The sequence below is a fragment of the Rhinolophus sinicus genome, linkage group LG07 (assembly GCF_036562045.2).
Source record: "Rhinolophus sinicus isolate RSC01 linkage group LG07, ASM3656204v1, whole genome shotgun sequence".
NCBI lineage: Eukaryota > Metazoa > Chordata > Mammalia > Chiroptera > Rhinolophidae > Rhinolophus > Rhinolophus sinicus.
Genome location: NC_133757.1, coordinates 33,268,852 through 33,290,631, shown reverse-complemented (window position 1 = coordinate 33,290,631; position 21,780 = coordinate 33,268,852). Strand labels below are relative to the sequence as shown.

Sequence of the window (21,780 nt, the reverse complement as noted above, 5' to 3'; positions counted from 1 at the left end):
GAATGTAGATGCTCAGGAGCTGTAGGTTACATGCATTTTAAACCTGATAGCAGTTCTTTTCTTGGTGTTTTCCTCATGCTTGGTTCTAAAGCTCTCCCTATTAGAGTTTGACAAACTTAGCCTTGGGGAGAAAGATTGCCTTTTGCTGTTTTCAAAACATCCAAAGGTTTAACATTTAGAAAAAAATTGGAATTGCAAAACTTCCCTACTTTTCTACTGTCAGATAACAATGTGGGTCTACAGAACCACATTGGAAATTATTCTCTGATGATTTATCTTTTTCCAAAAGCACAGATAAGAAATTATTGCATTTGGCAGTGACAAATTTGACCTGTTTGCCATACAAGATTATGAAGGCAGATTGGGGAAAAACAGGCTGCAGTCTCATTTATTATTATTTCAGGGACAGGGTGACAATATATTTTGATGTAATTCTTCCCTTCTACATAAATCTCAGATGTTTAGCATCTCCCACCTGAACTATGCACTGTAGAAATAGTACCACACTGTCCATGGATAGAACATGGAAAAGAACAAAGAGAAGCAGAAAGCAACTTGCTTGTATCAAAGTCTAGCATGACTCAAGGTTCTCTCCAGCCAATGAGGGAAAAGACAAACTGAGTGGAGCTTGACATGAAAGCATGTCGTCTTTCTTGTACTGGGCAGAACAAAGCCTGAGGAGGAACACTACTTGTTAAGAATTGTTCTCTTCCCTGTCTGGAGCAAATGTACGGGCAAACATTCACAGAGGATCCCCATTAGATTAGCCAAAAAAGCAAAAAGGAGAAAGGAATCAGACCATCCCTATGCAGGAGAGTGAATGCACCTCATTTCTTATGTTCGCTCTTGTTGTGATTTGTCTGACTGGTTCCCAGGAAAAATCCAATTAAGATCCAGGGGGGAAAGAAAAAAATTCTTGCTCATATGAATCTTCCTGGAGAGATAATGCCTGCAGGAGGATTTAATGTCCTGGGTTTGTCACTGATTTAAGATGGTCATAAGGGTTAGGTGGCAACTGAAATACCTGCGCTCAAAGTGTACTGCCAGTGAAATGAGAGAGGTTGTCTGTCTGATGCTCCTCTCTGTGTGGCGGTTAGGACCAAGCTTTGGTGTGAACCAAAAGCTAAAGCACGGTTTGGGTCCTGAGGGTCTAAGGTTAGGGTAGGGAGTTCCCACTCAAGGTAAGTGGCTTCCCCAGGGATCAAAGGGGCCAGCCCAGGAAGTCCATGAAAGAAGCCAGAGCTCAGTGACGGGGGAACCCAGGCAGTAATCTCAAGCTTGCAGCAGCCAAAGGCAGGATCCAATCAGATAGAGAGCCAAGATAGGGTTAGGCAGGGATGGAGTCTAAGCTAACGCAGATGAGGCACAAGTACAAAGGGCTTGGTGGTCTTGGGCAAAGAACAGACCACCTACAGGTAGTGTTTGTGACTCCATTTTATAGGTCAGTAGATTAAAGAGACTTGCATGGGTTGGGCTGGCTAATCATGCCAGGATGTGAAGGACAACAACTTATCGAGCTGTTATTATATACACATGTATCAAGCCACGGCAAGAAGGACAGTCATCTCCTTAAAAATAATAAAATATGAAATCAAGTAAACCTATTGAACTCTTAGTATGTTCCAGACACTGTTCTAAGAACATTACATGAATTGACTCATTTAATACTCACAGTAATCCTATGAGGATGGTACTATTTCTATCCGCATTTTGCATTTGATTTAAAAAGCAAACAAAAAAGTGAGTCATAGAGAAGCAAAACAAATAGCCAAAGATCATACTGCCAGTAAGGGACCAAGCTGGATTCAAAACCAGATCGTGTGCTTTTAGAACCCTTCAGGTTAACCATCCACCCTTCACTAGTATTGATATACCTGATATCCTTAGAATAACGATAAAATAATGCCTACAAAGTAGTCAAAAACACAAAGCTAAGAAGCAAAAGAAATCCAATATTTAGAGTCAGGAATTATGAGAAGAGGTAAGGATTCTAAAGCTATCTAGTCATCCAGCCCAACCCCCTTGTCATTTAGATAAAGTTAAGTTACTTGCCCAAGGTTACTGTGATGGAAACCTACAGCACTCATCCATATCTGGTCCTCAACTCCTTTCTGGGAATATAGGAAGTGCATCCAGCTCCCTGGTAGTTATGGTCAATGGGCTGTGAGTGGCAGTGCTATGTGTTACTCCTGAACTGAAGTATTCGATGTGGAGGCATTTGAGAGAGGGTGTGAGTTCTTATGATTTCTCTTCCTCTGCTGTGGTGACCCTGATAACTGCATGTCTCAGATGACATGCTATAGATCCCTGAGTCACTACTTGGAGGAAATCTACCACAGAGTCATAAGACCAGGAGTACACTTTGCATAAACAAGAAATAAATGCTTATGTGTTAAGCAACTAAGACTTAGAGGGTTTTGTTGTTGTTGTTGTTGTTGTTGTTACCACAGCAAGCCTCCTACCTATCCTAATGGACAGTCACCTGATTAACAGCAGTTCATGAAAATGGCTCTTTAGCTAAATTGTAAATTTTCTTTAAAAATTTCTCAGTCCAATAAATGCCACAAATCAAATGGCTTTACGTCTAGATAACCACATGCAGAGAAATGAAATTAGATCCCTATCACAAAAGTTAACTCAAAATGGATTAAAAACTTAAAACATAAGACCTGAAACTGTAAAACTTCTAGAAGAAAACATAGGGAAGAAGATCCTTGACATTAGTCTTGGCAATGAGTTTTTGACACAAAAAGTACAAGCAACAAAAAACAACAAGTTGGACTACATCAAACTAAAAAGTTTCTGCACAGCAAAGGAAACAATTAACAAAATGAAAATGTAACCTACAGAATGGGAGAAAATATTTGCAAACCATATGTCAGATAAGGGGTTAGTACCCGAAATGGATAAAGAACTCACACAAGTCAGTAACAACAACAACAAAAACAAACAAACAACAACAAAAAAACAAGGTGATTAAAAAATGGGCACAGCAACAGACATTTTTTTCCAAATAAGATATTCAAATGGTGAACAGGTATATGAAAAGACGCTTAACATTACATTTCAAAATATACTAAAATCTCTCTAACTCAGAGATCACATTTCATGGAATCTCAACTCTGAGACATAGTTAAAAATGAGAAGTAAATATAAAAGGACTCTATGTCACAGATACTTACGCAATAAAGTCCATATGTTTTACATCATAAGAGAGGCCCTTAGGTTCATGTAGAGCTTGGTGACTTTTAATTTACATGCAATTCTAACCAACCGTTCTTTTGCTTCCAATCATAGGAAATTAGAATATTCCAGGTTCCTAAAAGCAGGCACATAGGTTATAGCTGAAGGAGACTCAAACGAAAGTGACTGAGTCTATAACAAAAATCAGTGGTCAGAGTTACAACTTGAGTCATTTTTATTTAACAATCTCCAAGACAGCAGAAGAATACATAACATATTTGAAAAATTTTTCCTCCAAATTTTTAAGTTCAGAGTTTAAAAACAGCACTCCAAGTTTAAAAGCTGTCAAAAATATAAAGAGAGAGACAGGGACAAAAAATAACTAGACTAATCCAGTTCAAAATGTTCCAATGTTTTATTAAGGTGGGATTTAGGGAACTTTTATTTTCTGCATTTTACTTAACCATATTTAAAATTTTTCTGCAGTAATCTTGTAACACTTTTGTGATACACAAAGTTAATTATTTTAAAGGATGAATACAGGATATGAAAAAGACATACAGTAAAAACTTTAGTTCTCCAACTAGGCTAAAATAGGAGGTATGAAGTCTGCTAGTCCATTCTTACACATTGTCAAATGAAGAATAACCACTACTGAAAACAGAGTTTCTGTTTCTTTTCTTGGCTGTATGAGACAAACTATGCTCATTCAGACTCCACTTGGTTGAGCTCATAAATCGGTGATATGATATGGGACTTTTAGAAATAATGAGGTACCAACTAATTCAGTCAGGACTAATAAGACAGAGCCAAGTTCTACATGCTTATTCATTTCACTAATGAAGAAACAGGCTGAGCTGCTTTTTCATGTCCAGGGGAGCTGAACCTTGGATACACCACATGAAAGATAAAGGTTCTTTTGAATTAGATAATTATATTGGTGTTTCCGGGAGAGAACTGATACCACCAGGTGGCATAGAGCTGTGACCAAGTTGTTATCACCTGTTGTCTCACAGGTCAAGACATGATTGAAGACTAGCATTTTTTCCAATCCAATGTTCCAATTCCAGGGTTGATATGTTTAAAAGATGTAACCACTGATTCAGCCTGGGCACTGACCAATTACAACGGACGGCAGGATAAAGGGTAAAAAACTGGTATACCTGTACCAGTAGATTCCACCTGAACATCAGCCAGACTTCGTGAGTTTTTTCTTAAAACCTGGACTTAGGAATTGGCTGGGAGTTTCTTCTTCCAAAAACCCAATCATTGTGTTATAAGCCTTATAAATAGAATGAGTAGTCATCTAAAAAAAAAGAAGCCCTCTAATCTCATCTCACAGTGTTGAAAAATTACCTCAATCCATCATGAAAGAGACAGGCTACCAATAGATTTTACGTAAACCCTTAAGAGCACTATTAAAGGGGAAAAAAATCAGAAAGTTGGCATGATGTTCCTGACAAGCCTGCCAGCACTGCTGGGTGAGGCTACCTCCAGCCAAACCACAATTTCTGCCATAATAAAACTGAATTATGAGACCAAAAAAAAAAAAACATCTTACTCTAGTTTAGGCAGGTTATAAGCTGAGTTATCCTTGAAAAGCTTTTGGAGGGAGGAAAAACAAACTCAATTTGTAGAGGAGAAAAACAAGGCCATAAGCAACGCATAAAAACCCTACCCAGGAAAACCTTACCGTACATCACACTTTCATTGAAGGCAGAAATAAATAAGCGGACACATTTATCAGCAGCTCTCCTAAAAGTGCAGTACTTTACAGCAGGTAAATAGCTCAGTGAAATGTGAAGGTGTCCGCAAAGAACCACACCGATGTGATGGTAAGTAACACGGGTGTTGAGGAGACAAGAGGGATCAGTGAGGACTGTCACAGCCGGAAAGTTGGTGCCCATCTAAGGGGTCAGCCACCACTCAGTGATGCCCAACTAAAGGGGACCAATGTTGATGGATCTTATCCATTTTATAATGAAAAATCAATAATATAGGTGTTTTTCTTACATTTCTTGATTTTTTAAATACAGGCAAACAATTTTGAAAAAAATACTTTTTTTTAATCTTTCTTCAGGTCAACACTAGGTGTGACAAACTGAACATTACACAGGCCACAGGTTGCAACCTCTGATTTAATCCATGGCTTCCTTCATTCGGAAATGTTTTCTGAGCATCTATGGAGTACCAGATACTGTGCTCCACCTAAAGGATACATTTCATAAGACGAAACGACTGCCTTCAAAAATCACATAATCTAATGTACGATAGAAATGATGTCCAAGTAATTATAATACCAGACAATTCATGACTCTGGGTACGTAACAAGGGAACACGAGCCCAGACTTGAAGAAGGTCAGAAATGTCTTTGCCAAAGAAGTGATATCTAAGTTGAATCCAGAAAGGTAGCTCTTAAACTAATATATCAGTTAGCTTTGGCTGCATAACAAACCACTCCAAAATGTAATAGCTTAAAATAACAACTTGTTTAGCTCATAATCACGTGGGCTAGCAATTTGGTTAGGCCCAGCTGGGCAGGTTCTGCTGATCTAGGAATTGTTAATACATCAACAGAGAGCGGCTGGGTTGGTTGGGGGTTGGCTGAGAGTTGCTGGTCTAGGATGGCCCGGCCCGGACAGCTCTCCTCCCCATGCTCTCTCACTCTCCAGCACGCTATCCTCGGGGTTTTGACATGGCAGCTGGACATGTTTGTAAGAGAATGAGTGAACCAGACAAGCTTTTTTGAGGCCTAGACTCAGAAATGGCACACAGGAATTTCTGCTGCACTGTTTTGACTGAAGCAAGTCCCAGGGTCAGCCCAGCTTCAAAGGGAGAGGAAATGGTCTCCACCTCCTCATAGGAAGCACATTGCAAAAGGTGTGGGTTCACAGAGGGGTGGAGAACTGTGGCCATGACAACCTCCTTCACCTGATAAGAAGGCATGGTACATGCAAAGGCCTGAAGATAAGAAAGAGCAAATGGAAGCAAAGGGGATACTGAGGAAAGACATGAGAGAAGGCAGAAGTGTGGAGAAGGCAGAAGAAGGCAGATCATGAAGGGCCTACCATGTATGTGGCCCAGCGAAATGTATTTTTTAAAAAAAGGTTTCTCTGTGCTGATTTTGTGTGACGATTACAATACAGGTGCAAAATAAATGGAAAATGTAATGTAAGGTTGAATATAAGCATCCTGAATAAAATACACTGGGGGCTCAGAAAAAGGAGATATCATATCTAGTTTTAAAAATTAGGGAAGGCTTCATGAAGGAGGTAGCATTCAAGCTGAATTTTGAAGAACAAAAACATTTAGGTAGGTAGAGGTAGAGAGGTAAAAATTCAGCTACAGTACAGGGGAAGGAAAGCCAAAAACGTGTATAATATAGCAAGCAGTGTGGTTTGGCTAAGCTGAGGGTACCAGTTCTCCATCCTTTTTGACCTTAACCCCCTCAAAGACAATGTTCATATGTGATGCTCTCCTGCAGTCAAACACCGATGATGCCTGACTTAAGACAGGATGTGGTATTACGTAAGATCACCAGGTCCCTGATTATTATCTCGCCCACTGGTCCGTTGTGACACTGAGTTTGAGATCCACTAATGTAAGTTTTGGTAAGGGAGCAAAGAAAGATGCAACAGAGAAGATAAGTTGCAGGCAGACCCTGGAGGTTCTCAAATGCCAGGCTGCGGAATTTTAATTTAGTAAAGGCAGTAAAGAGTCCCTGACTTTTTTTGAGTGAGATAAAAACATAAATTATGCTGCATTTTGCAAACATTTGTCTGACAAAAGTCAGTAAAATGGAGCAGGGAGAGGCTAAAAGAGGGTGTTTCTTGCCATAATCATGGCAGGTATCACTAATCATCAAGGGACTTTGTCTAGAGAAACCCAGATACATCCCCAAATTCTTCCCAACTTAGGGCTCTTCGGGTGTAGAAGGTTGTGGAGCTGAAAAACAAATCGGAAGCTGGTGGCCCCCTAGGGCTAGAGATAGGCAACCATTTCAGAGGTGAGAGCCCATTTGGGTTGGGAGCAGAACCAAGGTGGTGTGTGGAGGTGGCAGTGAAAATGGAAAGAGGGAATATATTCAAGAATGTGGGTGAAGTACGTCACTAGGGTTTGATACTTGCTCAACTGGGAGGTGAAGGGGAGGAGAAAACCAAACGTCACTCCAATTTTTAAAGATTTTTTAAGGAGAGCATTCTGGAGACACTGAGAGAAAAAAAAAAGAAAACTTGGGAAAACAAACTGATTGTGAAGGTTTGAAGAAATGGATTCAGTTTGAGTTCTGGGTATAAACCCCAAGCCTAAAAGCATTAGAATGAGGGCTGAGGTTAAAGTGTGTAACTACAACACAAAACAAAAATCTCGTGAATATAGCATTTCGTCCAAGATTCAGCAACATTGAAATAATATGTATGGGAGGCAAACAACCTTCTAATTTTCCCTAAAAATACTATAACATTGTTCAAGATTCTTGGCAAAATCCAGAAGAGGAAGAAAGGTGTAAAAGTGGTTGCCAGAGAGTTGTTTTGTTTTGTTTGCATAAGAAACAATTGGGAATAATGACTTCTGCATTGCATTCAGGGCCATGACGGCACAAGCGGAAATCTGACATTTCCTACTCCACCTTTCAATTTCCACTCTGAGTCTTAAGCTCAGACTTGATGAAACGTGTAAAAGAAGACTTGATCAACTTATGAAATCCATGTTCTTGAGATTTCCACCTCTTGAAATTGTTTTTCATGCAACAAAAGTGGGAGTCCATGTTCAGAGGAGAGGAGCTGAGTCTTTAGTAAAGAACTGTGGCTTAGAGTATGGGTTCTGGATTAAGATATTCTTTAGTTGAAATTCCAGCACCGCCCTAACTGGAAGAAATCACTTAACTTCTTTATGCATCTATTTCCTCATCTGTAAAATGGGGATAATAATACTATCCACTTCTTAAGGTTATTGTAAGGATTAATTGAAAAATACATGTTAAGTGCATTCAATTCTTAAATATGATTGCTTCCCAATTACCCTTATTTCATTCTCTATAGACACAATTCCAAGTGCTAATGAATAATTCCTCTTATAGGTTAATACGCTCCATGGGGAGTTCTCACATTTTGTTTTATTTTTAATTTCCTTTGGTTTGTCATGAATAGATAAAGAACTTCAAGAACCTGTAATGAATGAATGAATGCCTCCTATAAAGGGAATTCTCAGCGGCTTCCCCACACTCTGAGAAGACATAGTAATGCTAGCCACAGAGTTAATCTACTGAGAAACGCCAGTGTTACCCAAATCTCCGGGTATGTGAAGTTCGGGAGAAGGATTTCAAAAAATGACCTTCCATATTCTTGTTTCTATTTGTATGAATCCCGAAAGGTAAATCAGTTGGGAAAGGACTAGAATACCCTTTCATGTCAACTCCAAAGATTTACTTATAAATGTTTCCTCTTATTAATATAGTAACACAAAGATGGGGTCCTGTCATTAAATCAGCATAGTTCAGGGATCTGAGCATTTTGGAAAGCAGTAGCCTGCCCTGGAAAGGGGACCTGGCTGGAAAACTGCCCATTTGCAAACCAAGAGTTGTTCTGCCAAGCGAGCCTGATCCTGGGTCTATCGTAACATTCTGTAACAATACAAAATCATTTCTTCCGAAGGCTACATTTTCTCCTAATGTCTTAAATCAGCACATGATTTCTTTATCAAAGAATTTTCTGCAACAAGTATTGGCAGTACTGTGCTGCTAGATGTTGAACAAGTGGATCTCCAGGATCCAAAGGCCCTGGAGTATAACACGTGCCAATCTCTATGGTGTAAACATTCCTACTGTGGCTGATTTCAAGCTACCAAAGGAAGTCGCTGAAAGTGATGTTGGGAAGATCCGTGCACATTGGTTCCGATGAGCCAGTATGAACTTCCTTCGACACATAACTGTCACTGAACAAACCACCTCTTAAGCCACAGTCTCAAGTATAGTCTCAGATGACAGTGCTCTCCCTGGAGCCAGGGAGATGATGTGGAGCAGGAATTGAGACTAGATGCCCCAGGTGACTGTTGAAACCATAGCCAGCTGGTCCACCCAGCTTTGTTTGTCTCATAAATACATTTTGAGGGTTTGTTTTGTTTTTTAAAATGCCAGCTGCTCTTCTCAGACCAGGTTAGACTGGAAAAGCAATCAGGAAATGTGGGAAGCAATAAAAACAATATCGAAAACAATTCCAGGAGAATCCAAGGCCTGTAGGGGCCCCATTTCTTGGCAGAATCCCAAGAACCTCATGCTACCCTCCTGAGCAGCCATTAAAACTCTCCTTCACGGTCACCAGTCACCAGTGTATTCTCTGCACTCCCTTCTCGTGGCTTCAGTAGCTGCATTAATCTGGGGGTGACGAACCTCTGACCACCTTCTTTCTTTCTTTGCAAGTGTCTCTTTGTCGCTGAAGCTATTCTCAGTGAGGTGTGAGGCAAATTTTGCCTCATGAACCTTGGGTACAAGTGTTCTTGGACCCCTACCTTTTCGGGGAAATGTGGGACAAATTCCCTCATGCTGAATGGAAAGATAGCTGAGTAGTACAAATTTAAGTCACAGCGAAAGTGTCCCTTGCTGCCTGGAGCCTGGGCGTCAGAGTTCCGTCTCTTTAAGGTGAACTCTGACATTATGGGGTGGTTCTTGTCCTTCTGTTTTGGAGTCTTGATGCTGGGGATGGATAACTGGCCATCTCACACTTTCTATTAAAATTTTTTGAAGAGTTCCCATTCCACCCTGATGCAAGGAGGACTTCTGATGCCTGCTGCAAGAGATGGCCAGATGAGTTTGGGTCCTTTCCTCCCTCTCAACAGTGTATGTGCACTAGAGATTTGGTATGTTCTCCATTTTTCTCACCTAGTGTTGACTTGACCTTGTCTCTTAGCAGAGAAGCAGGCACTTTCTTCTCTGAGGGGGAAATGAAGAGACCGACAAAGGTCTCGTGACAGAAAGGCTTTGGAAAGCTGCCTATTTGGAAGAACATTCAGAGCCAGCTCCTGGCATTTCTGCTTTAACCAAAGAGGCAAGGTTTCCAGGTATCATTTCACAGCTCAACTCTTTCTTTTGGCAAAGGTGACTGGATGGGGACATGTCTGTCCTCACCCTCCTATCAGGAACCTACTGCACAGGATTATGGATGGAATACAGAGAAGACGTATGTGATATTGCTGTGCAAATTGCAGAGTGCTGAAAAGATGTTAATTATCAGAACAGCAATCCCCCAGAGTTGATGGCTTAACCCATTTCTTCCTCTAAAACTTTACACACTCTTCTACTCTGATACTTACTATTTCATGAGTGTGCGTCTCTCCACTAGTCATTTTGGTCGTGAGTCCCATCCTATTCCTCTCTGTATCACCAGCACCATCCCAAAGCTTCACACATAGGATCCCAATTTTACAAATGAAGAAACTGAGGCTCAAAGAAGTTTAAAGAGATAATAAGTGGCAGACATAGGATTTGAATTCACATCTTTTGATTCCCACTGCAGCAATCACATCAGCTTGACACATGATAAGTGATCAAAAAATGCCCAATGATGGAGGAAAAGAGACAGGGCAGCCATCGCCCCTCAGCTGCCAGGAACTGGATCCTCATGGGGAGCCCCTCCCCAGCTTGTGTTCTCCAGGGCAGGACTTGGATACAGAGTCTCAGAAGAACAAGGACCACATTTTCTCTGCAAAGCAGAGAGGCCAGTGCTGGAGAAACAAAGGCCTTCTCGAGATCAAACAGAGGGGGCTCCGACGGGACAACAGCTGAGTCCCAACTATACAAGAATGACAACCTGCTGTCTTCCTCCTTTTACAAAGGTCTCGAAGGAGCATGTGTGCCCACCCCCCCTTCCCAACTCACCTTTCAATCCTCTCCCCTCCCCCCACCACAGAGCTTCAGGAAAGCAGCCTAATGATTGCTGCCCTAGCTAGCCAGTTTCTTTTCCATTCTAGGCCTTTGCCCAAGTTTTTCCTTTGCCTAACATGCTCTTTCCCTTCTTTCCTCTCAAGAACACTTACTCAGGCTTCAGCATTTCAGCTCAAAAGCTGTCTTCTCTCTGCCCTCCATGACCCTTTGATTCCTGCATCAATCACATCTTGCTGTGCACTTGCCCAGAACACAGTTTTCTGCCTGGAGTTAGAGCATTGGTCACATTTAATTATTACCACCAGTATCAATGCCAGCCTCCCCCACCGCCAGACTGTGGCCACACATGGAGGCCGAGACAATTGCCTAACAATTTCACCTAGCACAACAGGAGATGGATGGGTAAGCATTTGTTGAACGAATAAAGCAATGAATGGTGTAGAAAGAAAAGTGTCTGGTGAGTACATCAGTGAAAAAAACCTCTTCTTCAACCCCTGCCTTACGAAAACTTTACGTTATGAAAACGCTTGCCTCATGAAAGCTCCGCCACTGCACACTCAATTTTCAAATTACTAGGCAACTACTAAATACATCAAAGAAATCAACCAGCTGGTTCACAGAGGAAGTGGTGCGGGGGGTCAAGTGATGGACACTGCAGGACCCTGAATTGTGGGGGAAAGCAGAGGCATGCAGGGCACAGGAGAAGGAGAAGGCTCTGGGGCAGTCTGAGGGCAAAGGCACTTGCTGTCAGACAGGCTTATGTCACCTCGAGGATAATGTGTTCCAGTGGGCTTTACAGCTTTTGCTCATGAAACCCCTAAAATAATTTTTCACTCCCTTACCCATTTTTAAAGATGACATCTAAAGCTTTTATATGCTTACATACTTACAAAAGTTGTGTTATATAATTTGTTGTACATTGTACACATATTTTAAATACGTTTTGGCCAAAAACTTGAGCACCAGAATCGGTATATTAAATTTACAGAAAATATCTACAGACCTTAACTGGCCAAAACAAACCCATCATTAAATCAGGCAGCCCAACAGAATTACTGTTAGAAAACACGACTTCATTTTTATTTCCAGTAAATATATTCATACACTCCCTGTCCTCATGATAACCTTCTCACTCATTCGTAATTCTAAGGTAGTCAGAGAGACAAGGCATGAGTTTGAAACCTAGATGAAATGAGATGCGTTCCATTTCTGTTTGCTTTGCTTTTACTGGGCTCTCCCTCTGGAGCAACGTGTTCTGAGATCATCTCTTCGTATGATGCCCAGGAGACTTCTATCCGTCTCGGGACCATGGTCAGATTGTATGCCCACAGTGAGAGCCCAGCTGAGAGAGAAGTTTGCCTCTCTCTTTTCTGACGCAGAACTCAGATGAGTTCTCGTGCAAAAAAAATGTGGAAAGCAATTCAAATTTAAGTTGAGGATCTGGAAATTAATTCCCGTAGATGCTAACTATGCCCCTGTGCCCTTGGAAGTCTTCAAGCACCTTTACCTGCAACGCCGTGTGCAATGCCTTCTGGAACCTACTCTTACATCCCAGTTGCCCCTGTCTCAGGACTCCTCCTCAACCACTTCTGCAGCACCCATCCAGGTTTCTTCTTTTTGCCAACCCTCTGCCTTCAGAACCCAGGCTCCAAATTCCTGATTCTCACCACCTTTCCTTCATCCTGGGAAAACTCCTTTAGTTCAGGGAGAGTGATTTTAAAGAAGTATTAAACATGAAGGGATTAATATTGTGAAGCTATTGATGACCGATAGCCTGCCCAAGTTTAAGGTCGTGTTTGCATTTTTCAAAGAGAAACTTGTTTACCAAACGGAGTCTTTCACGGGTTAGAAATTTGGGTGAGTATAAGAGAAGCTATGGGCACTGGGGAAGAAATATTCTAGATGATTCCAAGACAATTTAAAACCAATTTTGATCACTGTGCTGGGAAGCAGTACATTGTTAAGTAGGATCTAAGCCTGACCAATAGAATCCCATATTTTAAACCTGCAGGAGGTAAGAACTGGGAAAAAGTCATCAGTGCCAATTAGTTGGTGGATGTTACTGCAGTGCTGGAATGGAGGTGGAATGAGATCCAGACAAACTTGACTTAAGTCCCAATATCCCTGGAAATTCCATCAAATCCAAGTCTTTGGAGGTGGGTAGTTGTAATCTACTCAGAATCGCAGATATTTTTTAATCAATAAAATAGAGAAAGGCATCCCGAGGATGGGAAGGCCCATGTGACACAGTCAAGTAGACAATAAAAGAACTGAGATTCTCAAGGTTATTTCAGGTTATGCTGCGTATACCTGGGACTGAAGCCATCAAGTTGTAAGAAAAAAAAAAAAAAGACCATATCCAAGATGCTGCTGCTTTCCCTCAGGCATATGGTAAATTTGGAGAAGTTTGTTCTGCAGGCCTAAGGAAATGAATCTTGCTTTCCAAAATGAAGTAGGAAAATGGATTTCTGCCACTTGACTTCACCAATTCATCAAATAACTCTGCAAACCAAATCTGTATCCCTGAATATGGAGATGAAGATTCACAGAAAGAACAGCCAAAAGGTACCTTTTGAATTCCACTGTAATGATGACATTCAAATGACCCGACCACACAGCATTGCAATTCAGATAGAATGAAACAGAATGTGCTGTTGCAATCAGAAACATAAGTGAGTGTGAAGAATCTATTCCCCAACCCCCTCCATCCACATATTACTTATTTTTGTAATATATATCGGTGTCTTCTCAATGTCTACAGGATCCTGTTTGCAAACATGAACGACCATGGCTTTGTTCTCTCTGGAGAAAACAAAACACTATCAATCAAAGCAAAGCTACGTACGTACCCAGACCTGCCGCAGTAGCTGCTTATTCAAAACCGCATGTCATTCCTCCTGCAAAGCAGTGTCCCCAATGCTTCTGTATCCTCAGCCCCTGCTCAGAAGAGCAGCGCTGCAGGTTAGCTTGTGGAGGCTGAATGCTCTAACCAAGGAAGCCAAAGCCTGGCCAACTTAACTACTTGCATGCTGACTCACTCAAGGGGCAGGACGCCACGCAGCTGAGCCTGCCTGTGGGCGAGCACCGACACCATCCTTGCAAGGTCACATCTGGAAGTCACCATTTTGCACCCTGTACCTACACTGCCCAGGAAGCGGTCTTTCATTTTCTCACCCTGACCTGCTTCTCCTATTTGATTTGGAAAACGTGAAATTCTTTCTCCACTACATCAACTACACACCACTGAGAGGACCTTTTGCAAGACAAATCGGCATGGAGATGTAAGTGAGGACCATTTTGGATGAATGAGTTAAGCCTGGGAGAGGGGATGCCCCCATTTTCTAGAATGGCTGTAAGTCCATGGAGCAAATTGATTACACATGGCCACCTTGGTAGTTAGGGGAAGCAAATAAGACCATGTTTACATTTTTCCTAGTGTCCTTCTGGGCAAAATCAAACACCAATTCCCTGTAGTACTGCAGTATTAAATAACATCACAGTATTGAAACAAGTTGCATGATTACTAGTGGTCTCTAGGGGAAGAGTTCATACTTCTAACACTTTGGGGCCCAGATTAGCAGGTATTAAAGGCAGGGAAAACCAGACTTGTAATGTTTGATTGGGTCTTTGAAATCCATGTCATTCCACCCATATCACATGCAGGAGGCACAGAAGCCTAGAACTCCTCAAGAAAACTAGTGCCACTTTTCCAGTTATTGGTCAGTCACTTAGAATAGTAGCTATGGGGCAAAAACTTGCCCCTCATCCTTGGGCAAGTCTCTGGTTTTCTTTGGGCCATTACAGAGGTCACCCTAGGACTTACAGGGGAATAGAAGTTAGGTGTAAAGCAGGGAGGAGTGGTATAAGTGTTTTGTAGGAAATCCACTGTTGCAGGCAGGCAGGAACTAGACACGCAACTGGATGGGAACCTGGGATTAGAGAGTTACAATACAGGTTCCCTGTTCTTCCCACTGACTGGCCCTGCAGCGTTGCTGGCGGAGGTTAATTAGCTACTAATTGGGCTCCAGGGCTCTGGGGCCTCCTTTGCCTAAAGTGCCTCTACCTTGGGGGCCTGCAAGCTCCAGCAAAGGGAGTGCAAACCCATCTGTGCATCAAACACAGCCTGTAGACTGAATGTGTAATAATAAGAATGGTGATAGTGTAACAAAAGCAGTGGCTACTATGTTGAGTGCTTATTGCATTTCAGCAAATGTGCCGAATGCTCTGCATATGTTCTGTAGCAAGGACTGCTAGCTCTTCCAAAAAATCTGTGCTGCTCTCTTCTTCCTGGCTTCCGCTACAGTCAGGAGTAACCATGTACCTGAGGTCTGGCCAATGGAAAGTGAGCAGCAGTGATTGGCACCAATTCCATTCTTGGCCTATAACAGAGTGCGAGGAAGATACCGACAGTGACCTTGGAAGTTATGGAAAGCAGACAGTGACAAGCCTCCCTTAGCCTAAATGACCACATAGAGAGAACTGCTGACCTTTGCAATTGCTTTTAAATTATGGGGGAGAAAATGGATGCCAACCTAAAAATGCATTTTTCAAAATTCTTTCAGGGACATGTAAGAAAAACAGTTTAAAGAACACTTGTCACCAGAACAAAGACTAGACTCCTTAACCAGCTATTCAAACTCACCCCAGCCCAAGCCCTTTCCTTTATTTCTGTCTTCGACATTTCTCCTGCTCAGACTCCCATTCTGGGTCTCTTTATGGTTCCTAATTGTACTTGCCCTTCCCCACCCCTGCTCAAACTTTTATTCTCACTGTCGTGCGGGAGACCCTGCTCGCTGCGCCACTTGTCGAGCGGGGCGGCCTGCGGGGTCTCAGCTCCCGCTCCCCACACAAGAACGCAGGACATGGTGAGGCCGAAAAGGAACACCCACGGAGCCATAGGTAGGGGAGTCATACCACTACGGTCTCACTGGAGGCTGGGTTCACTGGACGTGTGACCTGCTGTCCGTTTTCTCAGCAACCGACTGACGACTCTCGACGACTCTCCTCCACTCTCCTCCGTAGCCGCAGCAGTTATATTAGTGGCCAATGGCTCAATGGCCACAGCTGACAGCCAACCAGCCACAGCTGATGGCCATCCACTACCCGAGCCAGCACCCCTCCACGTGAGGCCGAGAGCCTGTAAACTACTTTCTGGGGCTCTGCCCCCACACTCACCCAGAACACTTTCCCAACTACTCCCCTCTTAGCTGAATCATACCTTACGGAGGCAGTTTGAAAACATGGCTGCAAATTCGTTGACACTCCATCCGTGGGAAAGTGGAGCTCTATGTCATCGCCCCTTGAATCTGGGCAGGGTTGTGGCTGCTTGTGTCTGACAACTGAGACTATAGAAGCGATGCCATGGGACTTCACAAAAGGCCTTGCAGCTTCCATGCTTCCCGGAACACTGGTTCTTGGAACTGTTGGAAAACAAAATTCAACAGATTATATTTTAAAGATCTTATTTGCTTTATTCAATGATTCATGAATCAGATAGCATCCATTTTAGCAGATAGAAAGGAGCTCTGAAGACCTGTACAAAATGAAAGGCTTTTATAGGCAGAAGGGAGGAACAAGGAAGTTATACCAACCAACCCAAAAAAGCAGGTTGGTTATTGCAGGGTGACTTTCCTATAGGGACGGTAAGGGCCTATTAGGCACATGACCTAACTCGTGCAGATCAGGCGATTCCTGACTGACTGATTTAAGATTCTATCTCTGGGAGAGTCAAAACCTTAACTAAGTCTCGGTTTGGTGACTTGGGACTTAGCCTAAGTAATGGCATTTGGGGCATGTTGTCTTGTTTTTAACAGAACTCTGAGTCAGCGCGTAAGAAGTCTGGAAATCCTGAAGCCACCAACCAGGAGAGACCATGTGTAGGTGCTTCAGTCACAGTTTCAGCTGGATTCCTCCTTCCAGCCATCCCCTCCAAAACACCAGATATGCAAGTGAAACCATCTTAGACTCAAAACTCGGCCATCTGCCAGCTGAATACCATGGAGGAAACCCCAACAGAAGTATCACCCAGCCAAGCTCTGCCCAAATTCCTGACCCACAAAACCATTAGCCATAATAAAATGGCTGTCCTTTTAAGCCTCTATGTTTGGTGTTATTTGTTACATAGTAAACATAACTGGAACACCCTCCTTCAGGGCCCACATCAGGGTGCATATTTTTCAAGAAGCTTTCTCTGATCATTCTACCACTTATATCTTTTGAGTTGTCTGATCCTTTGTAATTTTGGTCGTGAATTAAAATTTTTTTTAATTGGGAGTTGTCTTATTCCACCTAGGGTTCAAACTCCTTTTATTTTACCATATTGCTTTGTATCACCTTATATAATAATGAATAAATTTTTGATTGATAAGAATGCTACCCATGTAACATGAGACATATCTGTAACTGTGAGGTGGAGGAGTGGGGGCTGGCGGTGTGGTACTTCTTACCTGATTTTGCTCTCTATGGGCACCAGAATCTTGACTGCAATGGTCAGTTAGTATTGAAGTGCCCACTATTTGCCAGGCACTCCTTAAGCCCTGAAGATAGAATGGTGACTAAAACAAAGTCCTTCTTTTCATGATGCTTCCATTCTAAATGGAGGAAGACAAACAAAAAATAAAATTAAATATAACATATTAGGTTATAAGTGATTAGAAAGAAGAAAGCAAAATAAGAGGTGAGAGAAGCTTATTATTTTGTATAGTATAATCAAAGAGGCCCTCTCGGATATGGTGGTATCTCAAGATACACCTGAAGGAAGTGGGAAGAAAGTGTAAGTCATGCTTACACCTGGGGAAAAAGCATTCCAGGAAAAATGAGTAGCAGACACCAAGCTCCCCAGGAAAGAATATGCTGGCTGGGTTGAAGGAAGAAAAGATGCCCAGGGTGACTTGTGCAGAGAGTGCAAGAGAGGGACCAGTGGAAAATGTGGTTAAGATGTGGGCGACGGAGGTGCAGGGCCTGGAGGTCGGGAAGGTCTTACAGATCAAGGCAAGGACTTCAGGTGTTGCTCCAAATGAGATGGGAAGTCATTAGAGATTTTTGAGCAGAGCAGTGGTATAATCTGTTCTTTAGAAAGCTTGCTTTACTATTTATCACCTAGATTCGATGTGGAACATACACATCGCAGAGAGACAAGCTTAAAAGAAGTGAGACTAATTTGGAGCCAAGCAAGGGACTGAGATTAGAAGGCTGGTCGTGGACAGCATGTGAAGTGGTCTAATATGGATGTGTTTTGAAGGCATAGCCAACAGGACTTCTTGTTGTGTTTAGAAGGATGAGAGAGAACTTTGAGTCCAGAATGATTCCAAAGCCTTGTAGATTGAAGAACTGGTAGAGTGGAGTTCACCTTGGCTGAACTGGGGAAGAGTATGAGAGAAGCAGGTTTGGTTAAAGAGAATCAAGCCTTTCTGGAGGGATTCTTCAGCTCAAGACTTTATGAAAATGACTTGTTGAGATTGGTTGGAAGTGACCTACTACCCATGAAGACAATGGTAAACAAAAGTATATCCCAAAGGAAGATAGCTTTTTAGGTGGTATAGAGTGGACACTTTTTCTTTTGACAGTTATGGTTTTGATGTGAATTAGAGATATAAATTATAGAGTAAGGCTAAACCTATTTTTAAGGCCTTTATTGGAAGAAATGCTTATTAAATACTAGTACAAGTGATAGCTGTGGGGAAAAATCATGTCAGCTATACACTAATGGGTGAACTTTGGGAAATACTGGTGTACAATTTAATATCCAATTAATTTGAGTACCTGTAAAGGTCAGTCTCTGAGAAAAGAAGCCTTAGCCACTTAGTCTGTCCTGATTCATCCAAATTCTTATTTATATACAGTTGTCTATATGTCTTATATGATGCCCCACATTTTTGTTTCACACGAGGTCTGCTCAGGGGTGGTGTGTTCTATCCCAAAGGACAAAACTAGCATTTGTACCTAATTCACACTCCATGTTCACATAGAATTGCGCAGAGGTTACGCTAATGGAAGTCCTTATAATTTGGGTGATTTCTAGAGGAGAATATGCTTTTCTTCAGAAGCCCTGCACAAGGCCACTTGCTGCCTTATCCCCTGTCTTCCAATAGCTAAAGGTTGCAGGCAGCTAAGCTCCCAAACTCCAGCAAATGACCCCCTCTGAGTCTGCATGTGGCTCCTGTGACACCAGTGATCTTTGGTGCTCCACCTGACGTGGTTGCTGGTAAGAATCCCTGCCTGCTTCGCATAGAAGCAGGAAAGAAGTTATGCCATGAACCCGAGAACATGAGCCTTGCTACCACCTGCCTTAATATATGTCAGCCCTTTACAGTCAACCCTCAAAACAGCCCTATAGGTAGCTACTATAATTCTACCAATTTCACCAGTAACATAACATATGAGGCTCAAATAGCCACATGTCCAAAGTCACCCACCGGTAAGTAACCCAACGTATTTTTCTGACTCCTCGATTTTCAACCTGTTCAATGGGACAATAAGCACTTTGCAGAATTACTGTAATACAGTTGCACTTCCTCCCCAACTGCCCTCACCCTGCATCCAGGACAACATCAGGAAAACTCAATGATTATCATTTTCACTAATTACAAGGTGTTTGCTTTGCTAAATGAAGTGTGTAAACTGAGAGGAATTTGGAAAGTGAACATGGAAGAGAAACCTGTGTCAATGGAGTGGCTGCTGGACGAGGTTTGGGGGAGACAGAAGCCAGGCGAGAGAAACTTGAGAAGAGAGAGGGATTTCTAATGAAGAAGTCGAATTTCATTTTTGTAGGGCATTGGTACAATTTCTTCCTTAAAGGTTTGGTAGAATTCTCCAGTGAACTCTACTGAGCCTCAAATTTTGTTTTTTCACTCCTAATTTTGATAATGTGTGTTAAAGCTCCATTTCCTCAAGGCCACTCAAATATTGGTCTGGAGGCCAGTTACTTAGATTCCATTAGTGAAAATTAACCTATGTAGTTTGCTGTATGTATGTAATACTTCAGTCAAGTTTATAAAAATATTTTTACTCTGTAAAAACTTTTTTTTTTTTAAAGCATCTGATTCAAACTGACTGAAATAATAAGAAACATTACTGACTCACATAACAGCTCCTAGGAAGGCAGCCGCTAAGTTGGTTATTTCAGTGTCCGGTGACAGTCACAGTATCGTTAAGGACCCAGTTCCTTTCCCTGTCAGTTTTGTCCTTAGACATGCAGAAGTTCTGCACCTTCTATCTAGACACAACTTTGCCCAGAGGAAGGGGGTATTTTTATCTGTGGGTCTCTTTTTAAGAACAAGACAAATTTCCTAGAAGCAGGTCTGGTCCTTTCTTATAAAATTTAACACATCTACCCTATGACCCAACAATCCCACACCTGAGTATTTACCTATGAAAAATGAAAACATATATACATACACACATGCACACGTGCACGCACTCACACACGCACACACATGCACTGAGGAAATGTATACAAGAATGTTCTTAGCTGTTTTATTCAGAACATCCAAAACTTGGGGATGGTCCAAGTATCATCACAGAAGGGTGGATACACAAACTGTGGTACATTTAGTCAATGGAATACTACTCACTAGTAAAAAGCAATACACACAACATAGATGAATCGAAAAATAATATGCAGTGAAATAAGCCAGACACGAAAACTACATACAGAGTACATGGTGGGGATAAAAAGTCAACGGTGGGGAAAAAAAGGGTAGATACAGTCGATGTTTGCCTCTGGGAGTGGCAGGGTGAAGGCCTGGCCACGATTGACTGGGTTTTAAAGGACTTTCTGGGAAGATAGTAACGTTCTGTCATGACAAGCATTTGAGTTACATAGGTACATGCATTTGTCAAAACAGCAAATATACACTTAAGGTTTACATATTCCTTTCTCTATAAATTTTATCTTAAAAACAAACTGAATAAATTTTGAATTTTAGTTAGTGATATAAATGCCAAAATATTTAGGGAAAACTAAACTGATATCTGCTGATTCACTTTGAAATGCATTTGAAAAAAATAGGAATAATTGATAGATGACAAAAAGATGTGTGATAAAAAAAATAACAGTAGAAACGAGGTGGTGCCTATATGGCTTCTCATTGTAAAATTCTTACAAATTTAGGGTACACTGAACATTTTTTCATAATAAAATGTTAGAGGGAATAAAAGGTTTGTACAAAAAGGGTTTCAAGACCAAATAAATTTGGAAAGTGTTAGCTTCATGAAATTTCAGTAGATTTCTTTAAGGGAAGATTAGAGGCTTAAATATACTGATATGAAGGCTGAGTGTGTGTGTGTGTGTGTGTGTGTGTGTGTGTGTGTGTGTGTGTGTATTCTCTAACTTAGGGAATGCCATCAAAGCCAAACTAAAAGGCATGAAGAGAATTGGGCAGCAGAGTGTTCTCTAGTACGTAACATTCACCTGCCCTCCCAGGGACCATGACTCAACGACTCTAATTCCCTGGGGCTTCAGCCCCAATCTCACCAGCTCGTTTGCCTCCGGTCCTGAGCATATAAAATCAGCTGCTGCAAACCAAATCAGAAACCAGCAGGTGTTTTCTAGTGAGCTTGGCTGCCTTTCCTGCTACAACCTCTTTTAACAGTAGGAAGATTGCCATCAATTCCTCATCATTTTCGTCAAATGAGAAAGACCAGGATTTAGGTCTCCTTCATTCCCAAGAAGAAAATGGATTTCCTCGGGCTTGAACAATTCATTTCGTGTTACTGATTTT

General features: G+C 41.8%; 1 protein-coding gene across 1 annotated transcript in view; it reads right to left on the bottom strand.

Moving 5' to 3' along the window:
* The window catches only part of ASAH2 (N-acylsphingosine amidohydrolase 2), an 84,135-nt gene extending 70,081 nt beyond the window's left edge, over positions 1 to 14,054 (bottom strand). Inside the window, exon 1 of the mRNA XM_019738657.2 lies at positions 13,909 to 14,054. The gene's annotated coding sequence lies outside the window, so the exon portion shown is untranslated. The remainder of the gene's footprint in view (positions 1 to 13,908) is intronic.
* Between the last annotated feature and the right edge of the window lie 7,726 nt (positions 14,055 to 21,780).